The 15875-nt window shown below is 47.7% G+C and overlaps 1 protein-coding gene across 2 annotated transcripts in view; it reads right to left on the bottom strand.

Annotated features, from left to right (window-relative positions):
* Positions 1-15875, bottom strand: part of HPCAL1 (hippocalcin like 1) — a 1255899-nt gene that overhangs the window by 490321 nt on the left and 749703 nt on the right. The window lies entirely within an intron of this gene.

The following is a 15875-nucleotide window of genomic DNA, read 5'->3' as shown; positions in this document are numbered from 1 at the left end:
GCGTGCTGACCTGAATCTGGGGGGCAGAGGGGCGCTGACTTCAGGGAGGTGCTGTGTTTAGCAGTAACTCAGAAACTTGCAATTTAAAAGCACCTGCTGAAAAGTTTATTGTGCGTCCAGCCTTCAGGAAGAAATTAAAATGTAAAGATACCTCTTATGATAAATGTTTCTGCTAGGGAGAGAGATGGGAGATTTGTCTAGCGGCAGCTTTGACTCGCCATAAAGTTGCGTATAGGGTGAATATGCCTGCTGCAAAGAACAGAACATTTATTTTATGTGGCTAGCTGAGAGGGTTAATTAGACCAAATAAATGTATGTGATGGGTGCTCTGGAGAGATGATGTGCAGGTGTGCCCAGAGGTAGTGAGGGAATCCGTGGAGGTGGTCATGAGGTTGGGGTGCCAAAAAAGACTGTCACACAGGGCACCACCAGCGCTAAAGATGGCCCTGCAGAGGCCACCCATTGTTTGCTTTCCTTGAAGGATCATTCCTTCCCATATGGCTACCCCACTTGGCTTCCTTTGTGGTAGCCTCCTTTCTGCCTTAGCCCTCCCCAATATTACAGCTCTCTTCTATCACCAGGTCAAGCGCTGTGAAAGCTCCAGAATTTGCGGAGTGGAAAAAAATTGCATCCATATCTGAATAATTCTGATCAAGTCCGAGAAATGATAAAGGTTGCTCCTGAAATCACGCTACTTGAAATCCATCTTAAAAAGAAACGACAGCCTAATTTCCTACCATCTCTCTAGCGCTCCTTTCTCATTTATTCGTTCCCTAATACTATCCTATATTCACTATTTTGTAAGCTGTGTGTGTTCTGAGGTGGCTTTTGTGTGTTAATTACACCACTGTGTTGCTTTCTAGGGCAGAACACTGCACAATGATCCCTGCTGAGTGAACTAGGTCTTCAAGGTGATTTTCAAGTAGTAATTTCTATTGGTAGGGGGTAACTAGTATCTTTGGTAAGCACTTTCAGAGATGTTACTTCATGTACTGTCATTAGAGTGCAGTTCAGTTATCCTATTGAAGTCTGTATGCAACGTTATGGCGAGTCTGGGTTCCTCTCTCCGATGCAGGTTTCTTTTTGATGCCCAGGGTCGATGCATGGAAATCCTGGGTGTGCAGGACGAAGTCACAGGCATTTCGTCGATCTAGTAGACGATGCATCGAATTTTCTGTCACATAGCAGGCACTGCGTCAATTCTTCACTCAGGAAATTGGGCTGCATTGTTCTGCTTTGGCTGTATGTCGATCTGGTAGAGCTGTGCATCGAATTTCCGGTTGCAATGCAGGTGGTGCATCGATCTTCGCTCGGGAAGTCAGACTGCATTGTTCCGGTTCGGCTGTGCGGCGATTTCTTTCATCGCAGGGCAGGCTGTGCGCCGTTTCTGACAAGCTGTGCATCGATTTTCGGGAGACGTTAAGTCTTTTGGGTCCTGAGACTTCAGAAAACATGAGGCAAGCTCAATCCAATCTCTTGGAGAGCATTTCTCAGCAAAATCATAGGGCAGCAGGGCAGCAGTCCTTCTCAGCAAAGCAGTCCAGATGAGTCCTTTGGGCAGCCAGGCAGTTCCTCTTGAAAGGCTGCAAGTTCAAGTCCAGAAGTGTCTGATTTGCTGGGGTCAGAGACCCAGTTTATATACCCAAAATGCCTTTGAAGTGGGGGAGGCATTAAAGAGTGGTTTTGAAGTGTGCATGGGCCCACTTTCAGTACAGGTTTGTCTGCCAGGGTCCCAGTAGGGGTTTAGGCAGTCCATTGTGTGAGGCAGGCCACTCGCCTTTGAAATGTAAGTGTCAGGCCCTCCACCCTCCCAGCCCAGGAAGACACATTCAGTAAGTAGATGAGTGAAGGTGTGACTGAGTATCCTGTGTTTGTGGTTGTCTGGGTGAAATGCACAAGGGAGCTTTTAACCAGCCCAGCCCAGACGTGGACTGGAGACAGGCTGTAATGCACAGATACATTTTAAGTGCAGAGAAATGCTCACTTTCTAAAAGTAGTATTTCTAAAATAGTAATATGAACTCCAACCTCACCATTAAGCAGGATTTTGAATGACCATTCTGGCCATACCAAATATGACCTGGTTACCCCTTTCTGATCAGAATCTACCACTAAAACAGTATATGAGGGTAGCCCTAATGTTATCCAATGGAAGAAGCAGGTCTCACAGTAGTGGAAACTTAACTTAGGAGTTTTCCACTACCAGGACATATAAACCACACATGTACATGCCCTGCCTTTTAACTACATAGCACCCTGCCTTCTAACTACATAGCACCCTGCCCTATGGGTTACCTAGGGCCTACCTTAGGGGTGACTTATGTAGAAAAAGGGGCATTTCGGGCTCGGCAAGTACTTTTAAATGCCTAGTCGAAGTGGCAGTGAAACTGCACACACAGGCCTTGCAATGGCAGGCCTGAGATATGGTTAAGAGGCTACTTATGTGGGTGGCACAAACAGCACTACAGGCCCACTAGTAGCATTAAATTTACAGGCCCTGGGCACACGTAGTGCACTTTACTAAGGACTTACAAGTAAATAAAATATGCCAACTGAGAATGAACCAATGTTATCATGTTTAAGGGAGAGAGCATATGCACGTGGGCACTGGTTAGCAGTGGTAAAGTGTGCAGAGTTCTAAAACCTGCACAACCAGTGTCAGAAAAGTGGAGGGAGGCAGGCAGGCAAGCAAAAAGTTGGGGGATGACCACCCTAAGGCTATAAGGTCTAACAGTAACACTGCAGCATACAATGTAGATGTAATACACGTCTATATTCCATGAGCAGTCATTAAATTGTTACTACTGTCACCGTTTTAGCAAATGACAAGCCTTGGCCAGGTAAACTGGATTGGCTTAAATTTGCTAAATCATAGTAACAAAATTTGTGCATGGCTATGTTTGTCTGCAGTGGCACTTTAAAGCCAGATCTACTGGCTGAGGCCCATGCTTGTATATTAATAAATGTGTTTTTTAGGACGAGCACAGGGCCCTAAAAGTGTGAGGCTCAGCAAAGAGCTCAGTTACGGTCCCTTTTGTAAAAGATGTTTATGTGTTTATATTTGTATGCATCATTAATAATGCACAGACTGCATTTTCACACTCAAATACGCATGTACCACCCTAAAATAATACTGTTGCTTGAAACAAATTCTTTGTGATGTGGAGAAGTGCGTTTTTCTGAAACTTGTTAATTAGGCCTCCATCTCAGTACAATTGCCATCTTGTTTAAATTGAAGTCAACCTTGTCACTCAGGTCCCTGTCCACATCTCTCCTTGCAATTTCTGCAGCACACAGTTGAGCTGAAATGTAATTGTTTATTCACACTGTCATTGTTTATGTTGCTCTCAGTTTACTTAGCCCCAGCTTATTCCCAAACTGAAACACTGATCTCAATGTCTTTCTGCTGATTCACTGTGCCATATTCATTCATATAACACGCTATTGTTAGTGTATCTTGTTTGTTCTAGCATCTCCAAACGACATTAACAGAAAGGGTGCTGAACTATTAATCATGTAGTGGGATAGTGCATAGGTGCTAAGGTAATATGACATTCATTTTTCATGTGCTGTGGCTTCACCGATGAAATAATACATTTTCTTACACCGGAGTGCAGAATGTAAACATTACTCCCAGAACCCACAAATTTGGGTTGGGACATCCGCAGTAAGGGGGTGGAGTAAGGAGAGGGCCATATTATTGCGAGAAGATTTAATGGTATATAGGTATTTATATAAGTATTTATGTAGCATTTAAATAACTGAAACCTAGCCAAAAAGTAGAGGAGCACTACACAGAATCAAAGACAAGTATAAAGTCAAGGAGTGCATTGTGTGCTCTTCAAAGAAGTGTGTCTTCAACTCTTTCCTAAATTGGAGCAGACCTGATGGGTGCAGGGATATTGTTCCAGATCTGGGGTGCATAGATTGAAAAGGTCGCTGCTTTGTGTTTTTTTTCTTCTTTTTGACACTTCTTAGTCTGCAGTCTGAATATGTCATGGCTGCAGGGTGCTGAGAGACACCTGAGATGGTGAGCTTGTTGGTAAGAGAAGCAGGGCAGTTGGTTGTGATGGATTTGTAAATAATGCAGCTGGTTTTGAAGATAGTGCAGGCTGGCAAGGGGAGTCAATGGAGAAACAGTGAAAGACTTTACTGGTGAATTGCATTTAAGTCTATAGGGTGTGCATGAGGGTGGCATGGTAGACGGTCTTGAAGGCAGCTTAGAGGTCCAGAAATATCAGGAAGCTGGGGCCATCTTCATCTGTGATCCTGAGGGTATTGTCTATGATTTGTAAGTTAGTGGCCACAATGCTGCAGCTTTATGTCTAGCCTGATTAGTAGTCATGCAGGATATGGTTAGCATTATCTTGATATTGAAGTTTGAAGGTGAGCGATGGGCTGGCAAGCTAGCAAGGTAACCAGGTGTAGTGTAGACTTTTTATTTTTTTTAAAGTGGGAGGATTTGAACTGTCTTGAGAGCTTGTCAAAATATGCTTTGAGTGAGGGAGACATTGGCTATGGTAAGTAGGAGTAAAAGAGTGTCCCCAAAAAAGCATTGATGAAGAACATTTCCTAAGGAGTGGCTTTGAATGAGAGGAGTATGTTGGCATGATGAGCAAGAAACAGGGCTCCAAAGGATGAAAATTGCAGGATTCTGTGGAAGGGTTGGGCACTGGAGTTGAAGCAGGCTTGGTGGTGTTGATGGCTTTTGTATTTTTTCAGTAAAGTGAAGAATGATGGCATTGCACTTTTCTTTGGCGTGAGGAATAGGTAGGTCTGGGCAGGGTATTGATGCAGTCAAACCAAATCAAATCAAATCAAAAACATTTATAAAGCGCGCTACTCACCCGTGAGGGTCTCATGGCGCTAGGGGAAGGGGGGTTACTGCTGCTCGAAGAGCCAGGTTTTGAGCTGCCTCCGGAATGCAGGGTAGTCGTGGGTGGTCCTGAGGTTGGCGGGGAGGGAGTTCCAGGTCTTGGCCGCCAGGTAGGAGAAGGATTTCCCACCTGCCATGGTGCGGCGGATGCGAGGGATGGCAGCAAGTGCGAGGTTGGCTGAGCGAAGTTGACGGGTGGGTGTGTAGAAACTGAGGCGACGGTTGAGGTATTCGGGTCCTTTGTTGTGGAGGGCTTTGTGCGCGTGGGTGAGGAGCCAGAAGGTGATTCTTTTGCTGACCGGAAGCCAGTGCAGGTGTCTCAGGTAGGCGGAGATGTGGCTGTTGCGGGGTATGTCGAGGACGAGGCGGGCGGAGGCGTTTTGTATTCGCTGAAGACGTTTCTGGAGTTTAGCGGTGGTTCCTGCGTATAGGGTGTTTCCGTAGTCAAGGCGGCTTGTGACGAGGGCATGGGTCACAGTTTTTCTGGTGTCGGCCGGGATCCAGCGGAAGACCTTTCAGAGCATGCGGAGAGTGAGGAAGCAGGAGGATGATACAGCGTTGACTTGTTTGGTCATGGTGAGAAGCGGGTCCAGGATGAATCCGAGGTTGCGTGCATGGTCTGAGGGGGTTGATGCGGTGCCTAGGGCCGTGGGCCACCAAGAGTCGTCCCAGGCGGAAGGGGTGTTTCCGAGGATGAGGACTTCAGTTTTTTCTGAGTTCAGTTTCAGACGGCTGAGTTTCATCCATTCTGCGACATCTTTCATTCCATCTTGCAGGTTGGTCTTGGTGCCAGTGGGGTCTTTGGTGAGGGAAAGTATCAGCTGAGTGTCGTCGCCGTATGAGGTGATGTTGATGTTGTGTTTGCATACGATGTCGGCGAGGGGGCTCATGTAGACATTGAAGAGAGTCGGGCTGAGCGAGGAGCCTTGTGGGACACCGCAGATGATCTTGGTGGGGTCTGAGGGGAACGGAGGGAGGTAGACTCTTTGGGAGCGGTTAGAGAGGAAGGAGGTGATCCAGTCCAGGGCCAGTCCTTGGATACCGGTGGCGCGCAGGCGGGATGTGAGGGTTCGGTGGCAAACGGTGTCGAAGGCAGCCGAGAGGTCGAGGAGGATGAGGGTGACAGTTTCTCCGTTGTCCATCAGAGTTCTGATGTCGGCTGTGACTGAGATGAGGGCGGTTTCTGTGCTGTGATTGGCTCGGAATCCGGACTGCGAGGGGTCGAGTAGGTTGTTGTCTTCAAGGAAATTGGTCAGTTGCTTGTTGACGGTCTTCTCTATGACTTTGGCAGGGAAGGGGAGGAGCGAGATGGGGCGGAAGTTCTTCAGGTCGCTGGGGTCTGCCGTAGGTTTCTTCAGGAGGGCGTTGACTTCCGCATGTTTCCAGCTCTCGGGGAAAGCGGCAGAGGCAAACGAGCTGTTGATGATGGTCTGCAGATGTGGGGCGATGATGTCGTCGGCTTTGTTGAAGATGAAGTGTGGGAAGAGGTCCGAGGGGGCACCGGAGTGGATGGAGTTCATGGTAGCTTTGGTCTCCTCCGTGCTGATGTGAGTCCAGGCGTTGAGAATGATGGCTGGGGTAGTAGGGTCTGTGATGGTTGGCTGGGTCTGGTGTCCGAAGCTGTCGTGTAGGTCGGTGATCTTACGATGGAAGAAGGTAACGAGGGAGTTGCAGAGGTCTTGTGACGGTGTGATGGAGTTGGAGTTGGCGTTAGGATTGGAGAGCTCTTTGACGATGTTGAAGAGTTCTTTGCTGTTGTGAGTGTTCTTGTCCAGTCTGTCTGTGAAGGAAGTTCTTTTGGTGGCGCGGATCAGCTGATGGTGTTCGCGGGTGGCGTTTTTGAGGTCAGACATGTTTTCTGCGGTGTGGTCTTTGCGCCAGGCTTTCTCGAGGGTACGGCAGGTTTTTTGGATTCCTTGAGGGTGTCTGTGAACCATTGAGGTTTCCTGGTGCTGGTCTGTCTTGGGAGGCATCTGAGGGGTGCGAGGTTGTCCGCGCAGTTGGTGATCCAATGAGTGAGGCTGAGGGCTGCGTCGTTGGGGTCGGTGGAGAAGGTGGGTTGGTTGTCGCTGAGAGTGGAGCGAAGCTCTTCCGTGGGGATTTTGTTCAAATGTCTGCGTGGGATGGGTTGTGTGCGGAGGTGGAGAGTCTTGCGTCTGAAGGTGAAGTGGACACATCTGTGGTCAGTCCAGTGTATTACGGAGGAGTGGCTGAAGGATACGTGGTTGCTGGCAGAGAAGATAGGGTCGAGCGTGTGTCCGGCGATGTGGGTGGGGGTGTTCACCAGTTGCTTGAGACAGAGGTTGGCGAGCAGGGTGGTGGTGTTGGGGTCGTTGTTCTGCTCCAGGTGGAAGTTGAGGTCACTGAGGAGGATGTAGTCCGGCGAGGCAAGGGCGCGCGGGGAGATGAAGTCTGCGATGGATTCGCTGAAGAGGGCGCGTGGTCCAGGGGGTCTGTAGATGAGAGTTCCTCTGAGGGTGGTCCTGGGGTCGGTGTGGATCTGGAAGTGCATGTGTTCGGCGGCGAGGGGGGTGTCTTCGGTGGAGGTGGTGATGTTGATGGAGTCCTTGAAAACAATGGCGATTCCTCCACCGACTTGGTTGGTGCGGTCTCTCCTGGTGATCTTGTAGCCGTCGGGGATGGCTATGGCGATGTCAGGGGCCGAGGAGGCGTTCATCCAGGTCTCAGTGATGAAGGCGACGTCCGGTAGAGTCCAGGAGGTCCCATAGTTCACTGGCGTGCTTGTGGATGGAGCGTGCGTTGATCAGGATGCATTTGAGGTGGTTATTTCCGCGTGGGCTGGTGGGCGGGGTGCAGTCGCGGTGGAAGGTGAGTTTGCAGGTGAGGCATGCGAAGGGTCCATGGGTGCGTTTAGGGTTGGCTTGGAAGCAGGTTCTGGAGCGCCCCGGGTTGAGAGCGTGGAGGGAGGTGGGGTCGTAGCGGTGCAGGGGGCCAGGGGTCGTGGCACTGGGCGCGGTCCAGGCGCGGCCGGGCTTCCCTTTGACGCGGCCGCTCAGCGGCCACCATAAGAGGGAGGAGGTGGGGAGGAGGCGTCAGCTGGGGGCGGGAGGGGCGACGAATGGGAGCGGGGGTGGGGCCGAGCAGGAGGTGGCGGCGGGAAAGCGGAGGGCGGGGGGTCAGGTAGAGGGGGAGGGAAAAAAAGATAGGGAAGGGGGGATTACAGGAGGAGAGGAGTCAGGAAGAACAGAAGAAAGGGGTAGAAGAGTCAGGAGAGAAGAGTCAAGAGGAGGAGGAGAGAGAAGAGGAGAGAAGAAGAGGAGAGAAGAGTCAAGAAGAAGAGGTGAGAAGAGTCAAGAAGAAGAGGAGAGAGAAGAGTCAAGAAGAAGAGTCAAGAAGAAGAGGAGAGAGAAGTGTCAAGAAGAAGAGGAGAGAGGAGTCAAGAAGAAGAGGAGATACCAGAGAAGCAGAGGAGGGAAGCGTCCAGAAGATGAGGAGAAGACCACAGATGAAAAAGAAGAAAAGAACACGCAGGACGGGGTGCAGAGGAGGAGAAGAGCAGAAGAACACAGATGAAGGAAAAGAAGAAAGAACACGCAGGACGGGGTGCAGAGGAGGAGAAGAGCAGAAGAACACAGATGAAGAAAGAACACGCAGGACTGGGTGCAGAGGAGGAGAAGAGCACAGAAGAACACAGATGAAGAAAAAGGAAGAAGAGAACACGCAGGACGGGGTGAAGAGGAGGAGAAGAGCACAGAAGAACACAGATGAAGAAAAAGGAAGAAGAGAACACGCAGGACGGGGTGCAGAGGAGGAGAAGAGCACAGAAGAACACAGATGAAGAAAAAGGGAGAAGAGAACAGGACGGGGTGCAGAGGAGGAGAAGAGCACAGAAGAACACAGATGAAGAAAAAGGAAGAAGAGAACATGCAGGATGGGGTGCAGAGGAGGAGAAGAGCACAGAAGAACAGAGATGAAGAAAAAGGAAGAAAAGAAAACGCAGGACAGGGTGCAGAGGAGAAAAGAAGAACACAGAGGAAGAGCAAAGCAGGAAGAAAACGCGGTGAGGAAGAGGAGCGGGGCACAGAGGAAGAGCAGAAACACGCAGCAAGTGGGCTGCAGAAGAGGAGCAGAGAAAGATGGCTACCAGAAGCAGGAAGGAGGTGCAGGAAGCGAAGGGAGATGGATAGCAGAGGTGCGGAGAGAGGTTGGAGGAGAGAGCGGAAGGCAGAAGACAGAAGTTCAGGGAAAGAGAGGTGAGTGGCGCGGGGCTGGGTGTGGGGCTGGGTGGGGGGAGTACTTACAGTTTAGCTGGTCTTGCTGGGAGGTGTCAGGAGCCTGGGCAGGTGGAGCTGCAGCGGTGGGGGGAGCGACCTACCCTAGGGTCAAGGGTCGCAGTGCATGATTGTTTTGCAATGCGTCCTTATTTTGGTGCTTTTATTGATGGCATTGGTATCACATAGTCACATAGTTCCATAGTTCTTTGATGTGACTGATGTGACTGATGTGATGAGCTGTATGTTGCCAGTATCATGAAGTCTTCTGGAGTGTTGTTTTTCGTCCATTTTCTTTCCTCTCGGTGGCTGGATGGTAATTGTCACCAAGGTTTTTAGGGTATAAAGGAGCTGAAGGCTTTAGCTTGCACTTGCATATTTGAACTGGGGCTTGAGTGTTCTGATAGCTTTCAAAAAAGTGTTGCAGTTTTTTAGAATGTGTTGGCATTAAACGTGGAGTTGATAGGGTGAGAGATGCGCTCAAGCATTAGATAGTTTATGGAGAAGTCATTGAAGGATCTGAAGGTTTTGTCTCCTTTATTCTTCTTTTGAGTTAACCTTTGTTTGTTGTTAGAGCATTAGGAGCAAGGAGGCAGGGATGGCAAAGTGGTCGGTACAGTGTAGGGGTGTGGGTAGTTTGCACTGGATTGTTGGTCATGTTGTCAAGACATGGTCATGGGTGGAGTCTTTGGAGTGTGTTGGTTGAGTGACTCACTATACCACATTGAGGGAGAGGAGGGTGTCTCTTGTTTGTGTTTTTTGAGCTTGTATTGTCTGGGAGGTGAGTTCTCCCAGGGGGGTGGAGTGGCCATGTCAGATGGATAAGGTAGCAAGGAGAGCTCGAAATTCATCAATTAAGTCTTTGTTCTGCCCGTTAGGGAAGTAAATGAGATGCAATTTGGTGGTCTGAGCTGCAAAGAGTGTGAAATGGCATGTCAGCGGCTCAATGCAGTTTAGCATTATTTGTTTGCATTGGGTGCAGGACCAGGAGGACGTATGGATGACAGAGGTGCCTCCTCCCTTCTCATGTATTTGCCACATGATGGGTGCTATGGCCTGTGGAATTAGACATCTAGGACGTGTGAGGATCTGGTAGTGAACCACGTTTAGCGAACATCAAGCTTTTCATAGGAAGTAAGGTCTGCAATGTCTTGTGTGATGACTACTGCAGAGCGAGTTGTGAATGATATGCAGCCTATGCATTTTTTTAATGTTTTTATTTTTACAAAGTGCAACTGTAGGAGGCTGGCCTGGTTTGTAGTGGGTACCTTGGGTACTTACACCAGGTCCAGTTATCCCTTGTTAGTGAATGTAGTAGTGTTCTAGCAGCTTAGGCTGATAGTGGCAGCTATAGCAGAGCAGCTTAGGCTGAACTAGGAGACATGCAAAGCTAATGCAATACCACTTATAGTTACACAGTACTTATGCACAAGTAAAGACAATACTCAGTGTTACCAAAAATAAAGGTATTTATTTGGGTGACACAGTACCAAAAATATCTGAGAGACAATACTCCTTCTGGAGGTAAGTATTATACACAATATATACACTAGACACCAAAATTAGGGAAGTAAATAGTCATAGAACAATGCAAACAGTAGAAAATCCTATAGAATGCAATGGGAGAAAATAGGTCTAGGGGCAACACAAACCATATACTAAATAAAGTGGAATGTGAATCACAAATTCCCCCCTGGACAAGTGTAGTGTGTGCAGAATATCTGGGAATGTAAGAATACAGTAAAGGTAAGTGAATTACCCCACCCCAGAGCCCAGAAAAGCAGGAGTAAAGTACTGCAGGTTTCCTTTGGACACACCTTGTTTTGGGGATTTTGCAGCAGTCAACCAAGTCTGTAAAGAACAACTGCTGGATTATTGGACCTGAAGACCTGTAAAGGAAGGCGACCAAGTCCAGAAGTAGAAAGAAGTTCCAGGAAGGACATGAGCCCCTGCCAACCCAGAAGACGGTGCAAAAGAAGAGTCTCTGGTTAGTAGATGACAGCAGAAATGCACCCTAGGAAGATTCCAGTGGATTCTTGCATGATGCAAAAGATGTCCCACGGTGTGAAGATCATTGCAGATGAGATTTCGTGTTGGAAGGCGTCAACAAGCCTTGGCTATGAAAAAAGTGCATTTTTCATCAAAAGGGTGCTGGATGGACCCAGGAGGGACCTGGGGCCTCAACTCTGTTTGAGGAGGAAGAGGAGGCTCTCAGCACTTTAGAGAGCCCTCAGGATGCCATCCAGCACCCCCAGAAACCACAGTATCTGGGATCAAAGGAGATCCAAAACGTGGGTGATGCAGGGAAACAAAAGAAGGTCCCACGTCACAGGAGAACAACTCGGTGAGCTAAGCATCACAGAGTGGAGTGCTGGGGACCTAGGCCAGACGGTGCACAAAGGAATTTTGCAAAAAGTGCACAGAGGCCTCAGGAGGCGAAGAAGACACAATACATAGGGGTACCATCATTCTCGGGGAAGGCAAGGTCTTACCTCCTCCAAATTGCATCAGCAGGACCTCAGGACAGTCTATGTCGATGATGTCCACCCTCTGTGTCCTTAGGAGCACACTCATCACCGTGAGAGGAGTCCCAGGGTACGGTCGTCACCTTGGACGGTGCCTGCTTGGAGCAGGGGAGTGACTCTGTCACTCCACAGGAGATTTCTTAATTCCTTCTGGTGCTGGATGAAGACAGGGAGTCCCCAGAGCATGCACACCGTGGAAACTGTTGCAGCTGCTGACTTGGAGCTGAGGTTGCTGAAGAAAAGTGTCTCTTGTAGACACTTTCTTGCAGTTACAGCGTTTCTTGGAGCAGGCTGCAGTTGATCCGAGGTCAGAAGAGTCTGAAATTGTTGCAGAGGATTCCTGAAGGAAACTTGCAAGCAGAATCTGAAGAGAACCCACAGGAGAGACCCTAAATAGCCCTTATAGGGGGATTGGCAACCTTATCAGGTATGGACCTATCAGGAGGGGTCTCTGATGTCACCTGCTGGCATTGGCCACTCAGAGCCTTTCAGAGTGCCCCCACACCTTGCAAAGCAAGATGTCTGAAGTCTGGGACACACTGGAGAAGCTCTGGGCACCACCCCTGGGGTGGTGATGGACAGGGGAGTGGTCACTCTCCTTTCCTTTGTCCAGTTTCCCACCAGAGCAGGGGAGAAGGGGTCCCTGAACTGGTGTAGATGACTGGTTTATGCAAGGAGGGCACCATCTGTGCCCTTCAAAGCATTTTCAGAGGCTAGGGGAGGCTACCCCTCGCCAGCCTGTAACACCGATTTCCAAAGGACGAGGGTGTAACACCCTGCTCTCAGAGGAAATGCTTTGTTCTGCCTTCCTGGGACTGGGCTGGCCAGACCCCAGGAGGGCAGAACCCTGTCTGTGAGGTGGCAGCAGCTGCAGCTGCAGTGCAAGCCTCAGTGAGCTGGTTTGGCAGTACTGGGGTCCATGGTGGAGCCCCCAGGATGTATGGAATTGGCTCCCCAATACCAGATTTGGAATGGGGGACAATTCCATGATCTTTGAAATGTTACATGGCCATATTCGGAGTTACCATTGTAAAGCTACATATAGGTATTGACCTATATGTAGTGCACATGTTTAATGGCGTCCCGCACTCACAAAGTCCGGGGAAAAGGCCCTGAACTATGTGGGGGCACCTTTGCTAGTGCAAGGGTGCCCTCACACTTAGTAACTTTGCACCTAACCTTCAGCAAGTGAAGATTAAACATATAGGTGACTTATAAGTTACTTAAGTGCAGTGAAAATGGCTGTGAAATAAAGTGTGCGTTATTTCATGCAGGCTGCAATGGCAGTCCTGTGTAAGGGTTTGTCTGAGCTCCCAATGGGTGGCAAAAGAAATGCTGCTGCCCATATGGATCTCCTGGAAACCCAATGCCCTGGGTACCTAGGTACCATATACTAAGGATCTATAAGGGGGGTCCAGTGTGCCAATTGAAATTGATAAATGAAGTCACTGGCCTACAGTGACAAAATTTAAAAGAAGAGAGAGCATAAGCACTGAGGTTCTGTTTAGCAGAGCCTCAGTGACACAGTTAGGCACTACACAGGCATACACATTAGGCCATAAACTATGAGCACTGGGGTCCTGGCTAGCAGGATCCCAGTGACACAGTAAAAACACACTGACACACACTCACAAACAGGCCAAAAGTGGGGGTACACTGTTCCAAAAGGATAAATCCAGATAGGACGCCGGTTGTCGGTAAAATGATAGGAGTGCCCTCATGCGTCAATGAAGACGCTAGGCATCATCATTGGGCTTACTCCTCGTCAGACCGGCACTGCAATATCTGACGGGTCACCACACAGATGGGGGTGGCTCTATACCGAAAAATGGTCGCACAGATCCATAGGTATCTGCAGTACGTGCTGACAAAAGAGAAGGAGAGTGCAATGTGGGATTAAAATTGGCTCTGCACTTCCAAAGACTAAATTTAATAACTCAAGGTGGCTGACAGGCCAAGATTAAAATCAGTAAAGGAGTGTTCGGAGGAAATAATGACCACCGTCACTCCTACATACAGGGAAGGAAGAGAAATACTCTAACCTTACACTAAGGGGTCGACATGTTTCGCGCTCATGCGCTTCATCAGGACCAAGATTCGTCACTTCTCCTACAGAAGAGGGTGCAGTGTGTGCTGAAAAGTCACTTACTGTATGTCGGTTAGTCGTCAAGGTCAGACACCCAATAGGTCACCCTAAAAACAGGAAAAAACATAAAAACATATATTGGTGCCTAGGCACAACACAAATACCCATGATTAAAAGGGGGTAAACATCATACCTAAATGGCATCGTCAGGCACAAATCACACAATAAAGAGGGCTTACCATCCCAGGTGGAAATCAGGCATCTTAGGGACGCGTAGCCCTCAAACAAACGGAGAATGCACTGTGTAGAAGCATAGTAGCAAAATGTTTTGTCAAAAAACAATCATGTGACATATAAAATTCGAAAAACGTACACTGGACCAGCAATCTCCCAGTCCCTCTTTTTGTTTAACAAAAGTGGGGGTAACCATCCTAGAAAGAGGCTACTTTCCTACAGCAACCAAAGAAACCCACAACAGGGAAAACTGTAATAAAAAAAAAAAAAAATTGTCACACCCATTCTGAACCCCTAAACTATTTTAAAATGCAGTATGTGTTGCAGGGACCAGTATGTGGTCAGCAGGTTTTAGTGCATAATACTTGTTCCTACACATTTGTCGGAGAGACCTTGGTTTAATTTCTAGCCACAAGTTTGAATTACAAAATAGCTTAAAAGATTAGCATGATTTCTGCAGAGCATTGTGTTTAATGTGTAGGTCACAGGTTTATATTTTTTGTAAATAAGTCAGAGTGCTAATGCTTTTGTTACAAAGACCCTGTAAATCCTACAGGTCACAGATTACAATGCACTCATTTTTTGGCCTGCTGAAATCAGCTGCATGCATCCTCCAACACACACGTTTAAATTATTCCTCTTTTCAAGTTTTTTTTGTCACTTTTGTAAGGTTTATAAAATGTATTCCATTAGATAATAATGAATACGCACTAACAAGTGCCAAACTCTGCTGTGTTGTATGCTATATAAATGGTTGCCAATAATGCAGTAATTCTATATCAGGACCGGAGGCTCGGATTATGCTTTCTCTTTCTTTACTGAAAAATCACAGCAGCCAATTAAAACAAAGTAAACAAAAAACTTAATTTCCCAAGATGCTCTAGTGTATATATCACATGTACCAATCACATACAGTGACCTTAGTCCATAAAAGCCATAACCTCAAACGTCATATCCTCTTTCTTTGCTGCTTCGCTGCAGATAAGTAACTTTTCACTTTATTCTATTATACATGCTGATATCTGTATTATTAAAGTTAAATTTGTAATTTTTAGGCAGGCGTCGCGAGTCCGCGCGCCTTGTAGATCGTTTTGTTTGTGCTTCGGCTTCCCGCCGAGTTAATTACTTTTATCGATTTCTTTGGTGGAGAGAAGTCGGGAGAGGACTGCGCGCTTAGCGCGCAGTCTGTTTTCACTGACAACCGAGGTTGCCAAGCGCGCGCGCCCTCTACGAACCAATCTCATTTCCAATTTTCATTCCTTGAGATCGGTTCGTATTTGGACAGCGCACGAGGCATCGGAGCTTGCCTCGTGGCAATAATTCAACTCCTCTCTGACGCCCGGTTGGGAAAATATCCTGCCGGGTTGTAAAATTATAAGCAGGCTTGGCCTAGAGTGAAATATTTTTTGTTGCAGGCAACTTCCTCCACAACCAGATATATATATTATATGCTTGTTTAGAGGTATATTAGGGTATATATATATATATATATTTCCATTTTGCCTGTGGATTTATATATATATATATATATTTATACATTCTAAAGCGCCTGCTGTTTTTTTTTTCACTCCCCCTTTATTTTATTTACTGACTACTGGTCTTATTTAGAATTATAATGGCTCAATGGAATGACCAGGATGCAGGGTACTACCCTGATGATACTGACAACCAACTGGAGGTGAATTTGGTTAAAGCACTAGACTCCAGGGTGCAACAGTCAGTTAATGAGGCTCTGGTAAGAGCACTTGGCCCTTTTTCTGGGCAGTTGTTAGAATATGCCCAATCTCAGGGTTGGATGACTGGGGAACCCCTCCCCTCATCCCTGAAGACACGGCTACGCCAGTATCTAAAAAATCCAAACCTAAATCTAAGAACGCCTCACAGGAGATCCCTGTTGGAGAATTACATGCGGACATGTTTGAT

This window comes from Pleurodeles waltl, chromosome 5, assembly GCF_031143425.1.
Source record: "Pleurodeles waltl isolate 20211129_DDA chromosome 5, aPleWal1.hap1.20221129, whole genome shotgun sequence".
NCBI classification, from domain to species: domain Eukaryota; kingdom Metazoa; phylum Chordata; class Amphibia; order Caudata; family Salamandridae; genus Pleurodeles; species Pleurodeles waltl.
The sequence above is the reverse complement of the archived record's forward strand: the minus strand, read 5'-3'. Positions and strand labels throughout refer to the sequence as shown.